This window comes from Grampus griseus (assembly GCF_964374135.1).
Source record: "Grampus griseus genome assembly, chromosome: 14".
In the NCBI taxonomy this organism is placed as follows: Eukaryota; Metazoa; Chordata; class Mammalia; order Artiodactyla; family Delphinidae; genus Grampus; species Grampus griseus.
The window spans coordinates 21,955,745-21,980,527 of NC_139008.1; the positions used below are offsets into that span (position 1 = coordinate 21,955,745).

Consider the following 24,783-nt stretch of genomic DNA (forward strand, 5'->3'; position numbering starts at 1 on the left):
AGGCGGCGGCGGCGGGGGCGGCGGCGGCGGCGGCGGCGGCGGGGGTAGGGAGCCTGGAAACGCGAGCGGGGATGGTAGGTGTTTTGGACCCGCCGGGCCGCCGTCGTTTCCAGAAAGGGTTTGACTGGAGGAACCTCTGGAGCAGCTGTGAGTTTGAGGCGGGGGGGTTGAGGAAAAGGGGAGGCATTGGGAGATGAAGGGGCGGGGGTTGGGTACCTTCGAGAAAGGGGGGGGTGGAAGGGGAGGAGTGGAAATCGGCGCCTTGTCTGGACTGGTCCCGCTGGAAGAGAGGAGGCTGTGAGGGGAGCCTGTGGCGTGTCAGCCGCAGGGCTCAGAAAACTTACCTACTGTCCCTCCTCCCTACCGCCAGCACCCCTCAATCCAGGGCCTGGGGTTCTGGGGGCCGGAGCTGCCCTGAAGGGAGTGCAGACTCTGGTCCTCTGCCCCTTGTAAGCGCCGTGAGGTAGGAGCCCAAGCGAGAGGTGGTGGGTGAATCTCCAGCTCCCTCCGCCCTCATTTCCCTCCCCACCCCCATCTTTCTCTTTAATCATTAACAGCCCTGGAATTAAGGGGCTCAGACCTGGAGGCCTTCCTATGCACCTTTGCTATAAACGATAACCATCTGTGCCTGAGGTAATGGGGCTGGAAGCTTTGCCTATATCCTGTATAGGAAGTGGGACAGGGTGACAAATGTATTGTGTTTTTCCGTTACCCCCTCACCCCCCATCCTCTCCCTTGCATACCCCTCCTTTCCACTTTAGTTCTCCGTGGCTAGGTGGTAATCGTGGTGGGTTTTGCTGTTGTTTGTTTTTTTTTTCTTTATTGCACTTGGTATCTTGGTTACCTCTTTTGAATTTGGTGTTCCACCTCCATCCCAGATCTTAACTGCAAGCTTTGTAATACTTCAGTTACAAGCTGTGTGTCTTTGGGAGTACCTCTCAATGCCTGGTCGCTCCCGATTAAGATGAGCGTTTTCTTCTATGAATACTGGAATTCCAAAGCCCTTGCAAGGATTCCTAAATGGCATCATAGCCTAGGAATCAAGGTCTCTTGCTCTAAATACTTTGTGTGTGAGGAATTTAAATGTTGTCAACTCTTTCCAAAGTGATTTGATGTTAGGCTAATTCTGGATTTCTGTGTTTCTCTCCACCCACACTTCATGATGCACTTTGGAGAACAGAAAACCCCATATTACTTTTTTGTTTCTCCAATTGGACAATAGCTCTTTTATCTTCTCCATTTGCGTGTCTGGCACACAAGTCTTCAGTGAACACATTTGGCTTGTGCTGATTCCCATCTTATTTATTTAGCTTATTCTTTGTGTATAGGTGGTCTTAAACGAGACAATGTGATTTGCTTAGTTTTGTTTTAAGGAAGAATACAAACCAGTAACGGCTATGAAAAAATTATTTGAGAAAAAAATTATTTGAAGAAAGCAAAGAATGATCGGAAAAGAAGGTCTCTTTGTTGATGTTCTGTTGGTTTAAGGAAAAAAAAAAAAAGTAGTGCTACTTTAGCCTGTTGTAGAGATTTCAGAGTGAAGTGTAATGATTCCTAGTTTGGTGTTGATATTTTCTTTGGAAATCCTCTGTTGAGTCTGGCACTGTGTTTTCTAAAGAACTTTAAGAGATGGTGCCCAAATTTTAGGGATCCTTTGAATAGAAAGTGTCCGTAAATCCTGTTCCTCTGTAACTGAGTTTATGTGCATATTGCTAGAAGAATTATCACAACGGGTTCCATCCTACTCATCAGGGCTTTCAAGCCTGATAAAACAGAATATTTAATGCTTTGATTGTACAAGTAACAGCATGTTTAGATGTTTCACAGAAACGCAACAAAAGAAAAAAATGACTGCTGTTCTCACCTTAGCTGATTGGGAATCATTGAATAAAAAGTCCAAAATTCATTCATTCATTCAACAAACATTTATTGACCGGCTACTAATTGCTAGCCAGTATTTCGGGCAGTGGGCATACAAAGGTGAACATAGCAGTAAGGTCCACGCTCTCATGGAGCTTACCTCGGACTGTGGGGTGAGGACAGATAAATAAGCAAATCGGACTTCGATAAGTGCTGAAGAAAATAAGAGTGTTGTGATAGAAAGTGTCTGGATGGGATTCGGTCTAGACCTTTCTGAGGAGGTGACACGTAAGCTGAGCTTTAAATAAAAAGGAGCCAGCCATGCAAAGGTATGGGAGGAGCCTTCCAGGTTTAGGGACTAGCTAGTGCAGAAACTGGGCTAGAGTGAGTTTGGCAAGTTCCAGGGAGTAGGGAAAAAGGGGAGCTGGAGGAGGCTGGGGTGTAGGGAGGCAGTAATAGCAGAGTCTAGTGAGCAAAGAGGAGAGTGAGAAGAGTCTAGGTCAGAGAGGTGGAGGCCAGGCTCAGAATAGGTAGGCAAAATAAGAGGAAGAAGGAGAAGGAAATAGAAAATCATGTTCCTTTTTAATTCTGTTGCCTTTCCTAGAGTCTCACCACACGCTACTTTGAGGGTACTCTTGGACTGTCATAGGAAAAAAAAAGTCACCCTGCTGAGAGTGGGAGAGGAGGAGGCAATGGTCACCTGGGTCTTTTCTGGCAGATGAATCTCAAGCCATGTGTTAAGAATTCAGCAGGATGTTCAACTGAGAGATTGCCTTTTTCCTTACAGGATTTTGCCTTATACACTTTTAAAAATTGCATAATGAGTACCCCAAATGTGTTCTAGTATATGAATCCTCCTTTGCTTCCAGCTGTGAATTTGGGGCTGAAGGTTGGGCAAGTGATAATAATATGCCCTTGTTGGTCTACAAAGATGACCATTAGGATCTAAGTTTGAAGTTATTTTTTGTAGGGAGGCGGGTTTTATGTTGCAATATTTCCACCCTTTGTCTGATCCACCTGATGACTAATAACACTCAGCTGAGGTGTAGGTTGGTGCTAAAAGTTTACATTTATCCAATGTAATCCACACTCAGTGGATTACATTAGATAAATGACCATTGTGGGCATAATCCCACTCTGTGGACATCTTTGGGCTGGCATGTAACCAAGTGATGTAACCTACTTTTGCCTTCTGTCGGGGCCATTCATCTCCAGCAGTCAGCTGCTTTTCAGCCTCACCTTGACCAGATTGTCCACTTGAGAGGCCCAATCAGGACTCCTTTTTGATTTGGCCCTCTTGAGCCATGACACAGTGGGCCAACAGAAAGAATATGCTGTTTTCTTCTTTTGAACACCACAACAGTGACTAGTGTGTTCTTTGAGTGAATTGGCCCTTTGAGCCAGGCAGTTGAGAGACTTAAAATATTGCTGAGGCTATTTGTAGTAAAGTTAGTATCAGAAATGCTAAGTAAAACCTTTTAGTGTTTGGGAAAAATGAATCAGAAATTTTGGACTTGTCACCTATTTTAGGTTCTAGTAATTTACTAGCATGGGTAGATAGATTATCAAAAATAACTTGAATAGTTTCCTGGGCAGTCCTGGGGTAATGAAGGGGATGGAGTTGAGCCTGCACTGACTTACTGAATCCCAACTTGAGTGCAAATAGGAAGTCTTTTAGTTAGCAAGCAAGTGAACAGCTAGGACCAGGCAAACAATAGACTCCACCCTTTATACTGCAGAGTAACTCTAAGAAACTGAGAATTGAAAAAATATATATATAATATATATATGGTTTTGGCCTAGGTTGAAGAATTTTGACCTCTGTATCCTAATACTGGATTTTAAATGCTGTTATTAAGCTGTCCACTGTTCATCTTCATTTTAATAGTTATTATAACTCAAATATGAAAGTATCCTGTAGGCTGAAATTTCATCAGCCAGTTTGGAGGCTGGTGGCTCTTTTCTAATTTGTGAAAGGGGCGGATGGGCAGGAGGGGACTTGAATACAGGGAGAAGCCATCAACTCCTACGTTGGCCACTAATTGTGTTTGGGGAAGAATCCACAAATCTAAATGAATTTAGATTCTCAGAGCTGAACTGGCCTTTTATTTATTTATTTATTTATTTAAAAAAGATTCATCTATTTATTTGGTTGCGCCAGGTGGTCTCCTTTGTTATGGCACGCGGGCTCCTTCGTTGCAGCATGCGAGCTCTTAGTTGTCACACACGTGAGATCTAGTTCCCTAATCAGGGAATTGAACCCGGGCCCCCTGCATTGGGAGCACGGCATCTTAACCACTGCGCCACCAGGGAAGTCCCCTGAACTGGCCTTTTAATCTAGGGTACTAGTGGATTTGTTTCTCAAACTCCCAGGGCTTTTGGACAAACTCTTCTTAAAGAAGAGTTGATTCCACTTACTTTTGGAGTTGTGGGTGTTATGCATTGCATTAGATGACTTAAAATTAATCTGATTTTGCTACTGTTTTGATATCTTTACAGTAAGGACAGTTAATTGTACACTGGCTGCCAGTTGTTTTAAGATGAAGATGTGGTAACTCAGATTGAAACAATGGTAATTATGTGGTGACTCCTATTTCCCCAGTTCTTGATAACTTACAGTTACCTCTTTGTGTCTATTTACAGATGTTGATACCAGTGAACCAGGATCAATTCTCCCTAAATGTTGGAACAGTGTTCTGAAGCTCTCTGCACAATGGACCAGGGTGTTTTATTGAGTTAGTGTCTTTCAATTAAAATCTAGTTTTACTAGTTCTTGTATCTGTTTTTCTAGGTGAATGATTAGTGAATGATTACAAATAAGAACTTAACATATTAATTTAGTGGAAGTGGCTCAAACTCTAATTCTTTGAAGGTGTGATATGTAGAAAGGAGAAAATGGGAGGAGGGAAATGCCAAATCCTCTTCTTTAAGATGTGTGCAAATGAAACTATTTAAATACCATACATCAGAGTAGGGAAGCTCAGTCCAGGAATCTTGAGGTGGTGATTAGCCCTTGTAGCAAAGTAAGCCATCTATGGCCAGTGCCCTGATACCAACCTGATTACACGAAAAAGTAGGCATCATGTTGACGACTCCTGACTTCCCGATGGCTTGTCCTTGCTCAGGAGTGTCCTTTGACCCGTGCTGTGTTGGTGGGTTTCAGGCTGAATTGCATCATGGAAGCTTAGGTTGCATAGTGCTGGGAAGCATAATCCATGTTCCTGTTCTCCCTGCTCTGCTGGAGGGCTCAGCCTCAGGACCTGGGGACTGGAAATAATTCTGTCACTGAGGCCTGGAGATCCAGACCAGATATATGATGACTGATCAAGGATCTTGGATAGCATCACTGCATAGTGTAGGACTTCTCATTTTTGCCCTAATCTCTGCTGGTCAGTCTAGGGCACAGTGTGTTGGAAAAACTTGCTTTCCTTATTTTAGTAGTAGATTGCTTCCACCATATCAAGACCACAGGGTTTGGTTATAGCTTTTAGCTCTTGTTGGTTGATGAAGGGTTTGGATTCTGCAGTGTTTGCCTAAAGTGGGTTGGTGTGTGACCTGTAATTTTGATTCTGAATAAGACTCAAGTCATAGCATTTACTATATTGAATGCATTTAATTCTTTCTCCAGTTAAGGAAGAAGCAGGAAGAAGATCCTCAAAGAACCTTAGAATATCTGGCATGATAGTCTTTCAAACGGGGCTATGCGGAGCCCTCTCAGGGATCATTTCTGGCATATGCCCCCTCATCTCACTGTCTTCCTTCTACTTCCCGTCCCCCCCCCCCCCCCCGTGCTTCACTCTGCAGAAGGTACCTTGATATTCTGTTCTATTGGGTTTCCCCGTAAGATTTCAGTCAAAATGTGTTGAGGCTGAAAACAGATCAAAAAGCAGTAGGTAAATGGAAATCTAGAAAGGTTAGTAAACTTCCTTAAAGTTAACAGAGCAAGGTACTGGCAGCTACAGGACTAGAATAGGACTTTCTCTGCACTAATTTTGTTTTCTCATTTACTACATTGCCTCAAATATGACATTGTAGGCACTCAATGGAGTTTGAGTTTAATTGAATCCTTGGTGTTTGGTCTTTTATATTACTGGCTCTTTACTCAAACATTTTGTCACACACTACTGTTCTTTCAGAGAGAAATCCTTATAACCAGTTTTGAAACATATGTGAAGTTATTGATGGTAATAGTACTAGTAAGTAGCTGGCCTTTCCTCCTCAGAATATTTCTGAAAGTGATGATAGTACTTTCAAACAGAAGTGGAGGCTTTATCACGCTAAGTTCTTAAGATAAGCTAGTGGCATGCTGTCCAGAATGCCTGTGCAAAATGCTGACCTCGGGCTTCCCTGGTGGCGCAGTGGTTGAGAGTCCGCCTGCAGATGCAGGGGACATGGGTTCGTGCCCCGATCCGGGAGGATCCCACATGCCGCGGAGCAGCTGGGCCTGTGAGCCATGGCTGCTGAGCCTGTGCGTCTGGAGCCTGTGCTCCGCACCGGGAGAGGCCACAACAGTGAGAGGCCCACGTACCGCCAAAAAAAAAAAAAAAAAAAAAAGTGCTGACCTGAATATTCCCATTTCCAGTGACCTGCCCTGGAATCTGAAAAGGAAAATCCAGGTATACCCACTGACAGAAAAGCTTTAGAATGGCTCTGTGGAAATAACTACAATCACCATATTCTTTTTTCTAAAAAATCTGTGAAGCAAATTTGTTTTCAGTTAAGCATTTACTTTATATCTACTTGATGACTACCTAGTGGCTCCTCTTTAAATAGGAAGGGAAGGCGAGGAATACCACTGCAGTGAGGGTGCTGGGACCCTGCAGCATGGGTTCTAGGTGGCAGGATTGTGGACATGCTAGAAGTTCCAGGTCCTCAAAGGAGGCATTTTCCCCAGTTGTAGTGATATTTTCTTTATTCTAAGTGAGTGTAATTCAAAAGTGAGGAGTGATGTGTAGTGAATGTTCTGTGTTCATTTTAAAGAATGTTTCTGTGGTTCTTTTTCTCCTAGTAAATTAGTTTATCTTTGAAATAACTAGTCACTTGTCTAGTCATTTACTCTAAACAGTTGGTTATAGCTGATGTCTATGGTAGGAGAATTTTGCTTGGGGGTTTACTAACATTTTATGAAAGAGAAAAGTCTAAAGACCTTTCTAGAGACATATAGATAGGTGGGTTCCATTGTGGGGAGGAGAACATGTAAGGGAGCCGGCCTTTGCGGGGCAGGGTGGTGGTGGTGATATTGTGGGCTGTGTGTACAGGGTGAAGAGAAATGCCCATTGATGGTCCAGCTGGGGAAGGGTGGAAATTGCTGACAATGGCACTTGATGGGGGAAGAGTGGGTCAGGAAGGAGCAGGCCCACAAGATTGCCCAGTGCCAGGGAACACCATTCACAGGGAGGGGGATGGGGACCTATGGAGTTGAGTAATTCATTGGCCCTGACTGGGACCCTGACCACAGTACTCTCTCCCCTGACTGGAAAGTGTATTCCTGATGGGGAGGGTTGAGTGCAGGGATGCAGTATCTGGTTTGACCAGATTGATCTTCAAGATTGACTAGTTGGTCATGATTGACTGCTTATGGAGTACTGGCCTAACTTTTTTGAGATCTCTCTTTTGACTTTTGCTTTTGACAAACAAGAAGTTGGTAAACAAGAGGGAATGTAATGTCCCTTGGTCTGTTAGAGTTTGAGTTAAAGTACATAATACTAGGTGTAGTACCACTCTGTAGGTGGTGGTGATTGTCATTTAACAATGTCTGTTATCCAAAGGGAACAGTTACATATAAACTATTGAGGTAATTCATGATTCTTTTATAGGGACTATAATAAATGGGAAATAAATCACAACTAAAATGATTAAAGAAAATAGGTTTTGACTCCATATTTCTACAACATTCCCTGGTCTCTTTAGCAGGTCAAATTAATTCTTTAGACATTTATAAGAAATTTTATTCTACCAGGTACTTGTGGATCTGACAGAAGCCCAAATTTCCTTCTAGTGCTGAAAACAGCAAGCACTACTCTGAATTGGTGACAGCTATAGATTTAATGATTAGATCAAGTACGGAGGTGGCTTGTAAGCGTCAGTTAAGTTGGTTGTAATGTGGACCTCCTTTTCTGAGGTTAATTATGACATTCCTGCAACAATTCTCTGACATCACTGAGTGTCCAACAATTCACTTCTGACACAAACTGCCTGGAGTTTGTGCAGACCCCATAGGCTAATGACTCAGTCTCACAAGATTGCCCCACTTCAGGTGCCAGCCCCAAGTATCAGGTCTCAAGTTACCTACCTGCACTTCTGCCTGGCAGAGTACAAATTTCCCACGACCACCCTCCCCCAGGTTCGATAATTTGCTAGAACATATGACTCATAGAGCTGATAAAACATGATATTTATGAATACAGTTACATTATAAAGGTTATAACTCAGGAACAGCCAAATGGAAGAGATGTATAGGGCAAGATTTGAATTGGGGGCACAGAGCTTCCGTGTCCCCTCTGAGCATGCCAGCCTCCCAGCACATCAATGTGTTCACCAACCCTGAAGCTCCCCTAGCCTTGTTTCAATTTCAGTTGAGGTTCCTTTGTGTAGGCAAAATTGATAAAAGCATTGGCCTTTGGTGATGAAACTTCAACTACCCTTCCCTTCCTTATGGGCTGGAGGTGGGCCTGAAAGTTCCAGTCATGTTCCTGGTCTTTCTAGTGTGGCCAGCATCTCTCTTAAAACTATCAAAAGGGCCCACCCTGAGTCACCTCTTAGCATAAACTCAGATGTGGTCCAAACCCTGCTCCTTATGAAAAACAAAGGAGCCTATCACTAAGGAAATTTCAAGGGTTTTAGGAGCTCTGGTAGGAACTGGGGACAAAGACCAAATATATTTTGTATTACATCACATTAATACTCCAGTTTTGCATCCCATAAGTAGGAATAAGGTTACCTAAAGTTGATTTAGATGATAAGTAACTGTGCATTTACTGTTAATTTGATGGAGGTTTTTTGGGGGGGTGTCAAGAGAGTGCAAATTGCATAGCTTCAGATTACAAGGAGCAAACTCTTCCCTCAATCAGTATGAAATGGCACTCCTAGAATGTGTTATATATTGAATTTAACAGGTGCACTACCTCTACAGCTCCCTAATGCAAGAAAGGAGCTCACTTATAGGAAATCAGATATACAGAAATCACGTTTCCTTTCAGTGTGACTTCAAAGATTCAGGTGTTCATAGTGCGCTGGTTAAGAGCTTCAGCCTGGAGTCTGGGTTTGCCTTTGAACTTTACCATCGGCTTGCCACTTGACCTTGGATGAGCCACTTAACATCTCTAAGCCTTGTTTCTTTCATGTATTAACAGAGGATAATAACAGTAAGTAGTTGTGAGGAGTCAGTAAGACAGTACATTTGCAGGACATGGCACATTGCCTGGCATATAGATAAACATTTAATAACATTAGTTATTATTAGCTACATGCATATATAGCTAAGCTGACAGGGATTGGCAGCTCCCAAAGGGCCAGGAACTATATCATTTTACCTTCTCTTATATGGGAAGTATGGGACAGTGTATAAAACATTGCTAGGCACACAGTAGACACAAGTTATCTATCACTCGAAAATAAAACCTGCTCTGGGTATCTGGGAAATACAGGAGTAACTCTGTAATGGAAACTTCCAGCCTGTTTCCAAAGCTGGCCTAAAACCCAGAGATGGAAAATCTTCCTGCTGAAACCATATAGAGCATGCATGAATCTAGCAACGGGGACAGGGGCTCAGTGGCTAGAATATTGTTGGATCAAAAAATGGGAAACTGGGCTTCCCTGGTGGCGCAGTGGTTGAGAGTCCGCCTGCCGATGCAGGGGACGCGGGTTCATGCCCCGGTCCGGGAGGATCCCACGTGCTGTGGAGCAGAGCGGCTGGGCCCGTGAGCCATGGCCGCTGAGCCTGCGCGTCCGGAGCCTGTGCTCCGCAACGGGAGAGGCCACAACAGTGAGAGGCCCGTGTACCGCAAAAAAAAAAAGAAAATGGGAAACTGATCCAGGAGACATTTTTATCATTGGCAGTATGCCTTGAGGTTCAATGAGTTGGGCAAAACCGCATGAGACTTTGGGAAGGAAACAACAGATTTATTTCAGTCGGTCCAGACAATCTTTGAGAGTCAGCTGGCAAGTATCATGTTATAGTTGCTTCTCGGAGAAAATGAAAAACCCGGATCCACTGGCAAAGGGCTTACCAACTGCTTGAGGTTCACTTTTTGGGGAAGTCCCCGAAGGCCAGGTCTAATTCTCCTTGTAGCTTACCCATCTGGAGATTCTATTCTAGTGGACCACCATTGGACTAAGTACTAGATTCTAGTCTAGACTCTGCCACCAGTTCTGTGTGTCCTTGGGCAAGCTATAGCCCCTCTTTAAGTGTTTCCTTAGCTGCGACAAAGGATTTGGGACTAAATCACTTTCCCGAAGTGTGGCTTTGGTTACATTCTTAGTATATGTGCTGCTGAAATGAGCATGCAAGGGTGTGTTTTTTATACTATTGATGGTACGTGAGATGATTTTTGCTGGATGAATACTTTTCGCTTATTCTATATTTTAATGTGTATTAATGAAAACATAACTAGCATATTAGACCTATGACTTCATGGATGATGTCGCTTAGGGTGATATTTAAAGTGGATGTGATTTTTTTTAAGCTTTTAAGAAAAATCTTAGGGGAGCAGTAGTTGGGATGGTAAATGGATATGTAAGATCATAAAGGTTGTGTAGGAATGGCTGAAGTTTATAAGTTCTGAGACTCTAATTCTAGTGCAGTGATGTGGCACCTTCATGAAGACTTTGTGGTGATGGACACAATAGGACAGGTCCAAATATGAGTGACTTTAAAAACTTGCCTAACTCAAGCAAATTGACAGATTTATATTTGTGCATTCATGGTGAAAATGCCTATAAGTTGGTTGTGTAGAGTTTAAATTATCGTAGACATTAGTGGGGGTGGCTTTTCTTAAATAATAAAAAATGAATAATGTTGCTTCCTCTTTCACTTTTAGGAATTTCCTTGAAATCTGGATTGATCTTTAGTTCCTTTCACTCTTTGCTGTTGGAACTCACCATTGTAGGAGTTAGGGGTTCCATTTGTTCGTTGGGGAGGGAGAAAAGGCCATCCCTGTCTCTTGAACACATGCCTGTGCATGTGTTCTAGGTTCTGGAAGGCCGAGACTCTGTCGCATTCTAATGATCTATACGTTACTTCTTGCTGTTAGCTACTTTAAAGGTGCAGTGTGATGTGTGCCCTAAAATGAAGATAAACTCTGAGGCAAGGTTTATTTAAAATTTCATTTCACTTTTTGTTGTTTTGGTCATAACTCAGTGTACTGGGGGTCTTGAGAAGTAAAATGAGCAGTGGTAGAAATGAAATAAACTTGTGGGAGGTACTTTCTTTTTAAGCAAAAACCCAGAATAAGAATGAAATCTTGATTGCATAATAGGAGCCAAGGAAGCTGCTTTCAGATGTAGTCTATGGTTCCTTGAGTTTTTCTTTTCTTTTCTTTTTTTTTTTTAAGCCTTAATTACCTGTGTTCCCTTGACACTTTCTGTGTATATTAACGCTGTCATCTTTCATTATCTACATTTGGTTGTTAGCCTCTGTTCTGCAAGTGATTTTGTTCTGTAGTTACCTCAACGTAAAGGGCCATGCATCTGGTATAGCTCCTTGTCATAAACTGTTGAATGTTTCAAATTGTAGTTTTTAAAAATTGCTATAAAGATGGTTTCAAGTCTGTTATCTTTCTGTGTTATCTAGTCAAGATTAGGTTAAAAAAGAACAAAATGGGGACAGTGATGTAACCCAAGATTTTTTTTCTCCTTCATTTTTTTCCTTCATTTATTTAATACAAAGTTTCGACATGATTTCATGATGAGAAACTCTAAGATGTTTCCCGATTGAGGTGGAATCTAATGTTCCAAGCCAGAAACTCTCAGACTTTGTAAATTTTGGTTTTGTCATTCATACTATCTTCTCTCCTGAGAAGTAGTGACCTGTGTTATTTGGCACATTGGAAAAGGGAAAAAGCCTGTACTCAGGGCTATATTTTGCAGGATTAAAAATCTCTTTTCTTACTAAAATCTGTTTCATGACATGCATGACATTCATCCTTTGCACAAATTCACAAGACCCACCTTACTAAAGGTAGACGTCAGGTTTCTGACAGAGTCCATTTCCCTTGGTGCAGAGGCTAGTCATTATTTATAGATAATTGCTGATGAGTGTGGAGATATTCTGAAAGGGGATATGCAGGGCTTGTGACATTTACCTTTGGTCTATAGACTAGGATTTGCAAACCTAGAGTGAGGTTGTTTAATACCTTCTCTTCTTGGGAAATTGCCATTGGATCAATGAGTCTTGGTTAAGATTTCTTGAGGGCAGCTGAATAGTTGGGCTTTTAAAGATGAAAGCCACATAAAGAACTATTCTTTCCCAATCATACAAATAATTATCTCTGTGGTAGTATAATCCCCATAGAAGTATAAGCATTCAAGACCATACATTTAAAAAGATAAATATAATTTTGAGTCAGAATGAAAGATGTGCAAACATAGTGGTAGAGTTCAGACCATTCTTACATGTTTCCAGCACCACTTTGGTTTTCTTATGGCAGACTAACCTTTTAATTCATCTGGAGTCTTTTCACTTCTAAAGTAAAGCCCTTTTAGGATGCTGGAAACTTGAACTTTCATGGTTACCTTCAAGTCAAAAAAAAAGGTGTACTCGAACACTTTCTTTATTAACTCTTGACTTTAAACCTCCCTGTCAAAGAACCGGAATTGCTTAATTTATCAGAACATTTGCTTTTCTAAGTTTCCAGCTCACAACCATTCTGTGGCGTAGCAGAAAGAGATAATAAAAAGTTAAGCAACAGGTAAAAATCTTTTCCTGTAGCCTTTTCCCCATTTGGAAGCAGTTTTTCCTTCCCTCTGAAGCAGTTTGGCCTAAGCTCCTCCTTTTTCTGATTTGAAGCTTTACTATTTGCATACAATGCTTAAATTGACTCACTCAACACCAAGTTCTGAACATCTCCAAGTATTTAGTACTTTTGACTCAGGCTGCTTAAGCAAAAGATTACAATAGAGGCTTAACAGGACAAAACCTTTAAAAACACACTTTAATGGTACTCAAGGTTTCCAAACAGATACAAACTATTTTCTAAGAAGAACCAGACTATGTAGTTTTCAAGTTAGACATATGAGCAAGGAAGCAGCTTTCCCAGATGGAATGTGGATCATTCACAGAGAACTTCTGAAACTCAAAACTTGTCTTCTAGATCTTGGCCTCCAAACTTGATTCTCTCATCACTGACTTCAAAGTGAAGTATGTGTAATCTGAATTTTTCTTAAGGGCGAACTCTAGGATTGGATGCATGTTGCTTCAGGAAAAATAAATATGTTTATATGTTGCCAGTTTTTCATTCCAGTAAATTTGAGTGCCTTTTGTGGACCTTGTTCTTAAGGACCTTATGGTATGAAAACAGATAGAACAACAAATAGAAAATGTTGTGAAACCTGTGCCCAAAATGTTAGTGCTATAAATGAAGGTGTGAAGGGACAAAGAGGGTCTAGGTCAACTTGAAGGAGTCAGGAGAGGAGTCCTGTGAGAAGTAAAATCTGACCTGGGCTCAAAAGACCAAGACTAGAGAGAGGAAGCATTCCAAGCGCAGGTAACAGTATGTGTAAAACTACAGAGGCATGAGAGGCCATGGCATCTTGGGGAATGGCACATGTTTCAGTATGCCCGAGGGATGTGGAATGAGAGCGGGAGAATGACAGTAATTGAGGCCAAATTCAGAAGAGCCTTGTATGCCTTATTAAATTTGGATTTTATTTTGTAGGTGAAGGGGAGCTATTAAATAATTTTGAGTAGGGACATGGCATATTCACACGGGCTATATGTGTGTTAAAAAGATCAATCCAGTGGCAGTGTGGAAGACACTGGAGGGAGCAATCCCAGAAGTAGGTAAACTGTGAGAATACTGCAGTAAAGGTGGCAGGGGGCTGAACTGTAAAATTAGGGAGTTAGAATTTACAAAGTTTGGCATAATCTGATGAAAGTTTACTGCTTGCATGTCCCACATGGGTTTTAGGCTCAAGGGTGCTCTGCTCCATACAGTCCCTCAGGGACCCAAGCTGATAGGGGTTCCACTCTCGTGTGCTGTATCGTGTGCTGAACTGTCTTGGTCACCATGGCAAGGGAAGAGATGGCTGGAATGTCATATGCCAGCTCTGTGCTTGGGCTGGGAAATAAGTATCACATCTGTCTACAGCTCACTGTGTCATTTCTGCCTACAGCTGTTTGGCCAGAAATAGATACATTTCCCCATCTAACTGAAGAGGCTGGGAAACTGGGGGAGCTGATGGAATGTTGGCTGAGCTTCTCTGTCTGTGCTACAGTGTAGGGACTTGAGTAAGGTACTTTATTTCTGAGCTTATTTCCTCTTCTGTAAAATAGGAGTATCAAGAGTACCGGCCTCAGTCCCAGAGACTCTTTTAGGAGGATCCCCAAGACACTTTCATAGGATCTGGAAGACCAAATTCTCTTCTTAATAATACTAACATCATTTGTCCTTTATACTGTCATTCTCCCATGAGTTTTATAGAGGCTACATGACATGTTATATCACAAAAGATTGAATGGAGAAGCATATATGGGAAATGAGCTGTCTTCTTTTAAGCCAGACCTTAGGGACACTTGCAAAAGTGTAAAACAGTGTCACTCTTCTCATTAAGTTTTTGGAAATACAGTTATTTTTCATAAAAATGTTGTTTATGTTAACATGCCATGGTTTATTATTGATATTTTATTTATTTATATTTTTTAGAGGCTATTATTTTTTTTCCTATACGGACTTCCCCTTTTCCTAAGTCTTCAATATTTTATTCTTTGTACTATACATACTTCGATAACCTTGCTTAAAATGCATACATATGTCATATGGTAACACATGGTGTGTATTTTTTAATATTTTAATTTGATTTTTTTTTAATGTGGACCATTTTTAAAGTCTTTATTGCATTTGTTACAATATTGCTTCTGTTTTGGTTTTTTGGCCAAGAGGCATGTGGGATCTTAGCTCCCTGACCAGGGATCAAACCCATACCCCCTGCATTGGAAGGTGAAGTCTTAACCACTGGACTGCCAGGGAAGTCCCCAGTTTTTATTTTATATTGGAGTATAGTTGATTAACAATGTTGTGTTAATTTCAGGTGTACAGCAAAGTGATTATACATATACATGTATCCTTTTTCTAATTCTTTTCCCATTTAGGTTATTACAGAGTTCCCTGTGCTATACAGTAGGTCCTTGTTGGTTATCTATTTTAAACATAGCAGTGTGTATATTACTGATATTTTAAATGAAGTAATACAATTTTTTTTTTTTTTTTTTTTTGCGGTACTCGGGCCTCTCACTGTTGTGGCCTCTCGCATTGCGGAGCACAGGCTCCGGACGTGCAGGCTCAGCGGCCATTGCTCATGGGCCCAGCCGCTCCGCAGCATGTGGGATCTTCCCAGACTGGGGCACGAACCCGTGTCCCCTGCATCGGCAGGCGGACTCTCAACCACTGCACCACCAGGGAAGCCCAAGTAATACAATATTTTTAAATTTCTCAGTTTAAAAAAGTACCAACCTCCTAGGGTAGCTGTAGGGATTAACTTCTGTCACGACTATAAAATGCCTAGCATTGTGTCTGGCACAATAACTATATTGGAGGGAACCTTTAAGTTTCATCTTGAGCTTTTCTTACTATGGGTCATATCTAATTAGTGGATTATAACCAACAATTAAAAACCAAATAAAAAAAAGAAATAGCATAAATCAGAGTTCATCACTGAAGTGAGAGTAAATACTGCTTAATGAGTGGTATGTGTGTGTATATACATGTGCATTTGGTCAGCATGTAACGTGTTTCTTACTGAAGGTCGCAGTTCAAGTTGGAAAGACAGTGGTTTAGTTCAAGCTCTCATTTTGCAGTGTCTGAAAGACTTACGCATACTAAACAAAAAAATGACTCTACTGTAGTATGTTTTTTTGAAAGAGGCAGTTTAAACTCTGTATTTTTCAAAAGTGGGCTTGAGAAGCATTATCCCTAATTTTGAGAAAGAGTAGAACATGGTTTGAATTTAGAAAGTGTTTATTAGATGCCAGTTAGCCCTTTTCACGCTGCCATATACACTTCCTGCCTTCTTGGAACTTTAATCCAAGATGTGGTCACTAAAACAGTAACATCTTTTCTGTGCTTGTCATTTCTGACTATCTGCTTGAGAGCCATGAATGTTTATGTTCCATAGGAATAAATAATGTACAATGCATTCAAGTCTTGAATGCATAGTAGAAATAATTGTCTGTTATACTAGAATGTCATCATAGACAATAAAAAAAATTCAGTCAGAAGAACTTACTGAGGAAGGAGTTAATGAAATATTTTCCTTTCTTTTTTTTAAATTTTTTTCGGCCTGGAAGAAACAAGTATCAAAGTTGTATTTAAGATTAAGTGACTTCTCGTAATGAGTAGTGATGTCAGCAAACTGATGTACAGTGAGCAACATGCTGTGTCTTTTTTGGAGCAGTGGTGGATAATAGTTAACGCTTTCATTTTGATAAGCCCATTGGTGACACTGAGTAGTACCCTGGGTGAATAGGAGTTAATACTGGCTGCCTGGCAGAAGTAGATTTGTTATATAATTTATGGTACCCAGAAGCCCTTTGGGGAGGTCTTTATTACTATCCTGACAGTATCCATCTAGGCCTGGAGATTAATTTTTGTTGTTCTCATCTAGTTCTGCCAGGCTGATTCTCATAACTGAAAGGGTAGCAACTTGCTGTTAAATGCTGGCACTTGGCTTTTGCTTTTGACACAAAGGTATGTTAATCAAGAATGGGTGTTAGGAATCCGGAAATGTTTCAGTTAGTGATTTATTATAGTTTAGAGGCTTTTCTTCCCAGTTAAACTGATTTAACTTCTGAAAAATGAGTCAATTCAGGGTTTCAAACGTTTCCTCTTCACTAGCCTCAAAAAACGTTTATTAGCATTTCTGTCTTGTAAATTGCTGCTGCAATTCATTTGTGTCAGTCCTGCCACTGCTGAAACAAATGCAGAAGGAGTGTCAGTTTAGTTTTCCATCGTCTGATACATGGACTTCTTAACTCTATTACTGGTGGACGTCCACTGTTAGTTAAACAAGCCTGTACTATTTTTTAATGACTCACTGAGAAGTCATGTGGTGGTGTGATCCCTGTCCCCAGCTACCAGCACTTAAACTTATAATTTTCAATGTATTGTGTTAAAACAAACTTCTAATTCTGGCTATTTTTCCTTTCAGTTTTAAGCCTAAGGTTGGAAGCTCTATTTTTATAAAATACTCTCCTAGAAAAGTTGCTGGTGTTGCTACCCCTGGGGGTGGGGAGAGAAAGAGCTGACTGTTTCACATGCCTAGGCAGAATGTGTGGGCTGGCCTGCCAGCCAGCAGAGGTGGAATCTGCCCTTTGCTTCTTGGCAAGTACGTCTGGCTTTGAAGGCCCTGATTAGGATTTTAGGTCTTGTCCTTTTCTTGCTGTTATATGAAACGTAGTGTATTGTCTCCAGTGGTTCTAAAGAGATGGAGGACCTCGATGGTCCACATCCCTTATCGTCTTTGACAAGGTACGTGCTTGCTTCATCCCTCAGACTTAAAAGCCAATCTGTCATCAAGCGAATTTTAAAAATTACTACAGTGGAACAAGATGGCTTAAGAAGTGTAAAACTGGCTGTGAGTTCTGTGTTCACTATGTAGGATGCGAAAAAGCTGCTGGCTTTTGCCCTTGCATCTCTAGACACCTTAAATGTGATTTCTGTGTTTATTGCGGTAGAGAAGAAGCAGTTCAGACCAGCAGCAGAAGGTTTTGCACTGACTTCACCTGCTTGGCAAATCCTTGGAACTTCCTAGAGTGCTGCATGGCTATGGCTTGAATAAACTGTCTGGACTTTCACCCTTGCTCAAGGGAGAGGCAGGAATGATTTCCATTATTATGTGAATTTTTTCCCAGGGACTAAGGTACAGGTCAAAAAGAGGCACTATAGGATGAACATCTCCCAATTTCAGCTTCAGATTTTGGCTTTTGCTGTGTTTGAGGTGAAAATTAGCTTGTGGAGTGAGGAGAGATGGAGCTGATACTGCTGAGAAGCTGTGTTTGTATCACATTATATGGTAACTGATGAGGTAGGGAGTAATTGGAACAATGAGACAATTTTCTACTTTCTCTTTGAAGGTAGTGGGGTGTTGAGAGGCAAGGCATTCAGGAGGAATTGGACCTTAGGAACCAGCTCTTGAGTGGTGAAATTAAGTTCTACTGTACATTCTTAGGGCTCAACTTCCTTTACTGTTGAGTATTTGATAACGTCATCATATAATTAGAATTGGTATGAATAGCTGTCAGATGATATTGAGAACTATGTGCTAGGGACAATGCTGAATATGCCATGCTCATCATTTATTCAAGCATGAGTTAATACATTTAAAATGTGCATAGACTAGTGCCTTGGATAGAAGTGCCCAACAAATATCAGTGATTATTATTTATTCAGGAGATATTTACCAAAACATTTGCTTACATGACAAAGCTTAGGTGCACAGCCAAAGTGGTGAATGAAATAAAATCCCTGCTCTTGTGGAAGTTACCTTCTAGTAGGGGGAGCGGACAACAAATAAGTTAACAAACAAGAATTTCAGAGAGTGGTATGTGCTGAAGAAATAAAATAGTGTGCTGGATCAGAGGGAGAGGGCACTTTAGATTGGTTGGACAGGGAATGCATCTCAGCATTTGAAGGAGATGCATCTGATAAGAAGGAGCCATTTATTCTTCACAGTGACCCTTTGTCCCAATTTTCAGGTGAGAAAACAGAGGCGCAGGGTGACTAAGGATGTGCTGGGAAGTGAATAGAGCTGGGCTGTACAGACCCAGTCATTCTGCATCCAAAGCATGTCCTATCCTTCCCAGAAAGGTAGCTGTAGGAGCTGCAGTATCTGCAGTTGGTTTTGAGTGAAGGAAATGAATGTGGTTGCAGTGCAGGTAAAACCCTCATGCAGTTCAAAAAAGTTGCAATTTTATGGACCCTCAGTTATGGGGTGCAAAATTTGAGTATGAGTGTGTGTACATATGTACAGCTTATTTTGGGATCCAAAGCTGTCTTCCGATTTTAAAAGGTGGTGACAAAAAGAGCTTGTGGCATTGCTGCTTTATTTTAGGATTTTCTCATATTGTTTTTTTGGAAAATAGGGCCTACCTGCTAAGGCAGAGTTTATTGTTTTGTGTGTGTGTTATTTATTTATGGCTGCATTGGGTCTTCGTTGCTGAGCGTGGGCTTTCTCTAGCTGCGGCGAGTGGGGGCTACTCTTTGTTGCGGTGCGCGGGCTTCTCATTGCAGTAGCTTCTCTTGTTGCAGAGTACGGGCTCAGTAGTTGTGGCTCGCGGGCTCTAGAGCGCAGGCTCAGTAGTTACGGTGCACGGGCTTAGTTGCTCCGTGGCATGTGGGATCTTCCCGGACCAGGGCTCGAGCCCATGTCCCCTGCACTGGCAGGCGGATTCTTAACCACTGCGCCACCAGGGAAGTCCCAGGGCAGAGTTTTAATAGACAGCATTGCAATTGGCCATTAGGTGGTGGCAATTTTGTCAGATCAGTATGGGCGGGAAGTGGGTGGGAACTGGGCTGGAATCATAAGATGTCTTACTTTGCCAAGCCTGTAATACCATGATGCCAGCCACCAGGTATAAAGCTCTATTTTTTATATGATTATCTGCTTATCTTTACCCATGTTAATGTACCCTTTGGCCTCATGCCATATGAGTGCACATTTGTGAAATAAGTAACTTGAAGAAAAAGGCTCAAACCTTGGGGCCTTGAGTTTCAACCAACAGGGAATGTATTTCCAATAAAGACACACTAACATGGGCATTTCCTGTCACCGTCTTCAAAACCTGCATGCTTTCTAAATAGGCTCTTCAGTACTTGAAACCAAAGAGAAATTGTTTCAATAATAGTCATTGAAACCAAGAGGGTAGCAAAGTTCTGGTCAGGTCTGGTCTTTCAGTTTCATAGGATGTGGTTTAGATCAAATAACCTATTTTAGTCGGAAGATTGATCACGTTATTGCATAGGGAAAGACTTCCAAGAGCTTTTGCTGTACGGCCTTTCACGTGGTGTCTGAATGCTGGGAGGAGGTTCCTCCTTGGGAACATGAAGATGACAAGTATACACAATAGAAAAAAGCAGCTGTAAGTGCTCTGTGGCATATTTGCTTGAAGGAGGCTTAAGGTTGTAAGAATTGCAATTGGAAAGGTTCTTTTTCTCATTAGTCATACCATCTTTCAAATTCTTTTGAATAGCATTATCATGGTCCACCCAGTTGTAACGGAATTTTATAGTTTGCTCGAGTTTGGGATCATTGGTCTTAGGGTTCAGCTCAGGGGTCTCTTGATACATTGGGTTGAAATTGTGGCCTAGTAAGTTGGTCTTCGATCATGGTATCAGATCTTCTGTTTCTTTGCTCTGTGAGTAGAAGAGGTCTAAGTGACAGCTGTGTCTTGGTAGGGACTCTCTGTTGTGACAGAAAACCTGACTTCTGGCTTACGAAAAAGGAGAATTAATTGGCTCATACAACTGTAGAGTTCAGGCTTTGATCTGACTTAGGTACAATTAGATTCTGGGTGCAAATAATGCCTTTGAAACTGATTTTCTCTTTGTCTCTTGGTAGTGATTTTATTCTGGTGTCTTACATGCATTTGAGGTGAGACCCATCTGATAAGAAGAGACAGTTTAACTCTCACAGTGACCCTTGGATAGGCATTATTATTTTCCCTGGTGCTCTTTCTGGCAAGATGACCAAAGCAGCTCCAACCTCCTTTGCTTTCGGTGCTAAGATTCACTTTGTCTGACTTAGGTTACCTGCATATTCCTGGCCCAATCATTGAAGCCAAGGGCATAGGAGGCTTTGGTGGGCTTGAGTCACATGGTCCATTATGAGCCCCACCCAACTTACATGACCAAGAGTGAGGGAGAGGAATCTTCTAGTGAAAATTGGTGGCCACCTGATGAAGAACCTGGAGGCTGGGGGAGCAGACAAGTCTGTGCTGTAAGCGATAATATCCTTTGGTCCAGTCTGAAGCTAGAAAGCCATATAATAAGTCTGTGGTCTAAATCCAGCCTATTAACCGTCTCAAGGGTGCCACAGTTCCATTTTGAACGAGGCTCTTGCTCCCTGGGCATGTGATTCACTCAGTTTCAAGTCCATGGGTCAGACCCTTCTACCCCAACGCTAAACCTATGATAAGAGGACCTCATTAGACCTTAGGATGGGCGTTATCTTTTTTGTGTGTGTATGTGACATAGGGGAAGTTTCATTTTCTTTTCAAAGAATAAATTGGGGAAATGTAGGTATAATTGAAACATACCCTTATGATTAATCTCTTCCTGTCCCCCACACCGTACCCCACCCCCATCATTTAACAAACACTGTCTTGAAATCCTTGGAGCCAAAATTGTTGGATTTGTCAGTCTTTTGATGTGATTTACAATGAAGCAAATGGTCTCTCTCTTGTTTTCCATCCTCCTTTGGCAGTTTGATATTTTTTCTTAAATATGTCTTAAAGTGCTTTTGGTAAGGTGTTTTTTTTTGGCTTTTTTTTTAAGAAATTGAATTAGTTGACACATATTACAAGATGGTGTAAATACTCCCAGTACACTCCCATTGTGTAAGTTGACACTACTTTTTTTGAATTCACATTGAATATTATATATATAATATTTTTTTGCACAGTCTTTGATCTGTTGTTCCACTTCTAGGAATTTATTCTCAGGAAATAATTACAAATGTGCTGAATTTTAGCTGCTATTCTGCTTATTATCCCAGTATTATTTATAATAGTGAGCTATTGGAAGCAAACTAAATGTCCAACAATGAGAGTTTATTTTAAATTGACAAATTATCAATGAAAGACCTATCTGGCTATTAAATCTGTTTTAACAGAGAGTCTCAACCTTTCTGTAACCCCTCTGCAGTGCAGCACCAAATTTTTGACAGATTGAGTAGTAGGCTATAAATAGTTTATGGGTTGTGTGAAATAGCTGGTGTGTCAGTGGTGATACCAGTACTGCCATTGAATGCTGCTCTTTTAAAAGCATTTGATGAGAGAAGATTTATATGAAAAAGTATAAAATGGAAACATTTGCAAAATAGAATGTACAATACAACCCAGTTTTGTTTAAAAGTTCAGTGTGTGTAGTATGAACATGCATGTATTTACTTAGGTGTGCCATCCATATGTGCTTATGTAAAACACTGAAAGGATATACTCCAAAATATTAATTGTAGGTGGTGGGATACTAGGGGACTTTTTTCTCTTTATGCTTCTCGTATTTTCTAAACTTTACAGAATAACTATGTAATGCTTTTGAATTTGGCAGTGGGTAAGAAAGTCTTAGTGGCCTTAGTTCTCTGACCAGCTCACTGATGTGGTTGAAAACGGATATTCTTTTATTATACAGATCTTTTTTCTGTCCCTCTTCCTCTTCCCATCTACTATGCATTAGCAATCAGCTTCCATCATGGGCCTCTAGGAAAAAACTGATAAATGTGGCCTTAATGGATTTGGATTTTTTTTTTTTAAAAGAATTAGCAAACATCACACTAGTTACCATGTGATGAACCTGAGCTCTATTTAGAAGAAATGTGGCTCTAGAAACCACATCTGTACATTTGTGGTCATTCAGGTGCCGCTCTAACGCGTCTGCATGCACTCATTTATCATCTTTATATTGGGTTCCTTTCTCATCTTTTGACTCATTTCATAGTTTCCTTTCTTGCCTTTCTTTTACTTAGATGCAAAGACCAAATCTCAACTCCAGTTAACTATTTTTCAGTCAGTTATTGACTACTGAATTCCTCAGGTGACTGAAAGGTGAACAGTTGATGTGGTAATTGGGTGTTTGAGGACTAATTATCTACAATCTGGTAGACCTCCAGGGTGGCTGGTATCCATATGCTAATTGGAAGCAGGGAAGTGGTGCCTAACCAGTGGTTTTACCTTCAGTATGGCCTAATGAGGCTGTGTCCTGAAGATAAGCTCCAAGCTAAAACCAGAGATAAAGAGTATAGCATATAGCAGGCACGCCATTTTTATTATGGTACCACAGAGCACAAATCCAAGACAGCCCTCTGGTTTTAAACAGGGAAAGTTAGTTAATGAAAAACCTGGTGCAGAAACAAAAAGAGTGGCCAACCTAGAAATCTGGTGCCCGTTAATGATGCGTACTTTGCAAATAAGTGGACAGTCTGACTTGTCCAGATCAATAGTGACAGCAAAATTATTCCAAGTGTGGGTCAGTAGAATAATTCAGCTCTTTTTTGGTTGTTTTGAGTCATGTGGGATTAAACATGTAGCAGCTCTGGAACCCAGAGGCCAAAAATGCTTGATTCTTTGGTATTTGGAAACTTTATAGTATACGTGTGTGTTGGCTTGGTTGTATTTGGCAAGTAGTATTTGTTCTTGCGAGCCCACACTGACTTCAGTCCTCGGACCTCAGTTGTATATATATATCCTTAGTATATCTGAAGTATGCAAGGTAAGGAATGTAAGAACCCTTTAAAAAGAAAAGAAAAATTCTTTTGTACAAAGCTGACTGGTCTTAGTCCTGTGACCTAAGATTATTTTACAGAAATATAACCAATTGGTTTATTTTCTTTTTTAAAAATTTTACTTTTCCTCCATCCCTCTTTCTGCACTTTTGAGATTGGTTGATGTAGAAAGTCTTGTGTTCCTACCCCTCCCTAACTGGAACTGCTGTTTTAGCTTGCTGCTTGCAGTACATTTTAGGACAGAAAGTCTTTTAAAAGCATGAAAATAGCAGACGCGTCTCATTTGCTTTGGCAGGGGAAACAGCTTTTCCTCCCAAGTAGCTCTAGGTAAGACCTAGTCTCCAAAGGTGCTCTTGTAAGTCCCAAGTTCCAAATGACAGCAAACAGAAGACTTTGCATTTTAAAGTACTCCCTCAGTCTTTCCTTCTGTTATTTTTGCAAGTTTACTTTCTAGGAAGTAGTTTATAAATGGACACCACCCATTTCCCAACTTTTTCTCAGGTCATTCAGCATCTGCAGCTGCCAGTTGGGATCAAGAGGCTCTTGTGGTCTTGCTTTGAGACTCCCCAGGGGGATGGCTTCTGCTAGTACAGCTGCTTCAGCCCCTGGCAGCTGGATGTCTGGCATATATAAGAAGTAAGAAGTAAAATCATGCGCCCAACTAGCTATACAGACTGTTTGGATGGAAGTTGGAAAGATGGGTTTCTTATTGCTATAATATGTAGAAGCACCAACATTCGTCAGTGGCTTCTTGCTTCTGAACAGACCCTAGATGGGAACAGAATAGGAGGGGTGGATTGGATCAGTTCCTTCTCTCAAGGAAGTCATCAGAGTAGATCTCAAGTGCCTTGCTGACACTGGATTTTGGTGCCAGCCTTTGCCCCCTGTTTTTTAGCTCCCAGCCAGCTATAACAGTGAGCCAGCTTGCTCTGTTTTCCATACATCAGGGCCTATTCCTGACCCTGCAGAGTTCAAACTAAGATGATTAGGACAGGGAAGCCTGCAAAAACAGTGTAATCTTTTACCTCTTGTTCAGATTGGAGTAGCTCTGCTTTCTGTGTCTTTTTGGACTTCTCATTTTCCCTTGGCTCTAACAGGCTTGGGCAAGAAGTATGAGAGCTGTTCACTGAGGAGGCAAAATGCCTGGCCTCAGAAGGCTTGCAAATCTAGAACTTCAGCCTTTCTGGATACCAAAACGTGAAGGTAGTCCTAGAGTATTAGACTTGGAAGGATTTTAATCATGGGAACACAAACTCAGAGAGGTTAAGGGAGTTG

The 24,783-nt window shown here is 41.3% G+C and overlaps 1 protein-coding gene across 1 annotated transcript in view; it reads left to right on the forward strand.

The window, feature by feature from the left end:
- The first annotated feature begins 29 nt into the window (after positions 1–29).
- DCUN1D3 (defective in cullin neddylation 1 domain containing 3) overlaps positions 30–24,783 on the forward strand; it is a 34,676-nt gene continuing 9,922 nt past the window's right edge. The window contains exon 1 of the mRNA XM_082670089.1: positions 30–147. The gene's annotated coding sequence lies outside the window, so the exon portion shown is untranslated. The remainder of the gene's footprint in view (positions 148–24,783) is intronic.